The sequence below is a fragment of the Orycteropus afer genome, unplaced genomic scaffold (assembly GCF_000298275.1).
Source record: "Orycteropus afer afer isolate SDZICR_OR568_19922 unplaced genomic scaffold, OryAfe1.0 scaffold00165, whole genome shotgun sequence".
Lineage (NCBI taxonomy): Eukaryota > Metazoa > Chordata > Mammalia > Tubulidentata > Orycteropodidae > Orycteropus > Orycteropus afer.
Window position 1 is genome coordinate 4,603,067 of NW_006921752.1, and position 3,334 is coordinate 4,606,400.

The following is a 3,334-nucleotide window of genomic DNA, read 5'->3' on the forward strand; positions in this document are numbered from 1 at the left end:
AGATGTGACAATAATCAGAGAGGGCCAATAAAGTACTTTCTCCTATACCCTCTCCACCTTAGGTCCCAGGCAGCAGCAGCCCCTCTCTCTGTCCATCTGAACAAAGGACCGAAAGTTCTTGCGCCGTCTGCTGAGGTCACCTCAGGGTCTGGCCCTGGCGTCCAGGAGGCCTCTGGGCCCCGCCTGGGCTGGGGGCAGTGGGCAGAGTCCAGACCAGGCCTCAGAAACCCTTGATTTCCCCCCAGAGTAGGCCCCACATCAAAGCCACTGTCAGAGGGGTGAGGCCTTGAGATAAATGGAAGGTTAAAGAAGGCACTGTCCCCACAGGCCACAGGGAGAGGCAGGCGACCACAGTGGGGAGGCCTGGACACAGCCCTAGCTGCAGCCATCTTAGCGGAGAAAGAGCAGAGAAGGGGTACCAGGCCTAGGCATTTGGAGCAGCCAAGGGGTACCTTAGCCTGGGTCAGGGCCCTGTGATTATACTTTGGCCCATCCCCGGAGGCCATGACAGCTTCTTAACCCTTTCCCAGCCAGACAGCAGCAGGGAGGCTCATCAGAGGAACTCCTGGACCTCTCTTTAGGTCCATTGGGTCATTGGGGTTTGCTCCATGCAGCAAGAGAGCCTGTAATGAGGACCTCCTGGCCCCAGTCTCCCTCCCCAGGGAAGGTCTGTAATTAGTGCAGAAGGCGAGGCTGAGGAAGTTCAGACAATGTCATTTGAACCAGGATGAGACAGGGCTCAATTGCTAGTCTGCACGTTTTTTTTTTCTGGTGCCATTTCATATACAAAACTCAAGCAAGTTTAACTCTTTACTGGCTGGGCCCTGATGCCCAGGTTTCAGTTTGGCATACCATCCATTCATTTCCGATCTGTACCATCCTCACTTTCCCCCTCCCCACCTCTGTCCAGGTGAACCATGATTTTGGACCTCTCTAATATCATCATTGACAGGGAACTGCCAGGTATTCAAACTGGATTCAGAAGGAGGCATGGAATGAAGGATATCATTGCTGATGGATCTTGGCTGAAAGCAAAGAATACCAGGAAGATGTTTACCTGTGTTTTACTGACAACGCAAAAGCATTCAACTGTGTGGACCATAATAAATTGTGGATAAGAATGCAAAGAATGGGTGCCAAATGGGCAGGGAGGCTGCATTTTCCCACCTCCTCTAACCCCACAAGAGGAAGACAGAATCACCATCAATAGCCCAAGGCCTATTCCTGTGAGGCCAGACATACTGCCTCCCTCCAGCCCTGACACCAACCATTCCTCCTACAGCACCCACCACCTCTCTGTTGGGTTCGATAATTCGCTGCAGTGGCCACACAGAACTCACAGATTATGGGGTTTATTAGGGAAGCACCAGGCTTCAATTCAAGTTCAGGAACAATGCTCAGTCTCTCTCAGCCCGCCGTCTCTCAGCCAACAGTCTTTCTCAGTCTCTCTCCCAGCAGCATGTGTCTCGCAGTGTCTCTTTCTCAGCAGCATGTGTCTCTTAGGAACACATTTCTCTCAGCAACACATCTTTCTCAGCCAGCAGCCAGAGAGACCCCTTCTGCCTCTAGGAGGGCTCCTTTTGAGCCTGTCAGAGTGGCCAAACTAACCAATCATAACATCAGAATTCGAAGCACCTGAGAGAGAGCAAACTTCCCAGAACATTGCTTTGTGCTGCGCTCCACAGAAATATCCCAGGTGGATAACTTTATCAGGAGCTCCTCAGTTGCTCACAGCAAATTCCACTATGGCGTTTACGAAGACTTATGGCTAGAAAAGTCATACCAGATAATTTACTATACCGCAATGGGAATTCCAGAACACTTCATTGTGCTCATGAGGAACCTGTATGTGGACCAAGAGGCAGTCATTCAAACAGAACAAGGTAATACTGCATGGTTTAAAATTAGGAAAGTTGTGTGTTAGGGTTATATCCTTTTACCATACTTATTCAATCTGTATACCAAACAAATAATTTGAGAAGCTAGACTACATGAAGAGAATGAGGCATCAGAATTGGAGGAAGACTCATTAACATGCGATATGCAGATGACACAGTCTTGCTTGCTGAAAGTGAAGAAGACTTGAAGCGCTTACTGATGAAGATCAAAGACTACAGTCTTTGGTATGAATTACACATCAACATAAAAAAAAAAAACAAAAATCCCCACAACTGGACCAATAAGCAACATCATGATAAGTGGAGAAAACATTGAAGTTTTCAAGGATTTCGTTTTACTTGGATCCACGATCAACACCCATGGAAGCAGCAGTCAAGGAATCAAACTGAATGGAAAATGAATTGCTCTGTTAACTTTCACCCAAATTGCAATTTAAAAAAGAAAGAAAGAAATCAAATGACATAGTGTATTGAACAAATCTACTGCAAAAGACCTCTTTAAAGTGTTGCAGAGCAAAGATGACACTTTGATGACTAAGGTGCACCTGACCCAAGCCCTGGTATTTTCAGTAGCCTCTTAGGAATGTGAGAGATAGACAATGAATAAGGAAGACCACAGAAGAATTGATGCATTTGAGTTGTGGTGCTGGCATAGACTATTGAATGTACCATGAACTGGTAGAAGAACGACCAAATCTGTCTTGGACGAATGCAGCCAGAATGCTCTTTAGAAGCGAGGATGGCCAGACTTCATCTCTAGTACTTTGGTCGTGGTATCAGGAGGGACCAGCCCATGGAGAAGGCTATCATGCTTGATAAAGTAAGGGGTCAGTGAAAGGGGAGAACACCCTCAACAAGATGGATTGACACAGTGGCTGTGACCATAAGCTCAAGCAAAAGCAGCGATTGTGAGGATGGAGCAAGACTGGGCAGTGTTTTGCTCTGTTGTACATAGGTTGCTATCAGTAACCAGTACCCAGCAAACAATATCATCCCTGGGTAGGGCAAATGGTTAAGTGCTCAACAACTAGCCGAAAGGTTGACAATTCGAACCCACCCAGAGGCACTTTGGAAGGCAGGCCCAAAAATCTGCTTCCAAAAGACCACAGTCTTGAAAACTCTATGGAGCAGTTCTACACTGCATACAGAGGGTCACCATGAGTTGGACCAACTCAATGACCACCACCAACAACATCATCAGCCAATCAATCACCCCATAAACCTTTGCTGAGAGTCAGCAGATGCCAAGGACCAAGGGAAGGGGACTCAAAGGAAAGTCTTCCTTCATCAAGGAGGTTATGATCTTTCTGGACAGTGGAAGAATGGACACCAGAAACAGTAAGACATGGTGGAATCAGATGGTGAGGACCAGTGAGGGCAGGGAAGCAGGCAGCATGGAGGCAAGGCAGAAAAGACGGGCACTCAGAGGATCAGCA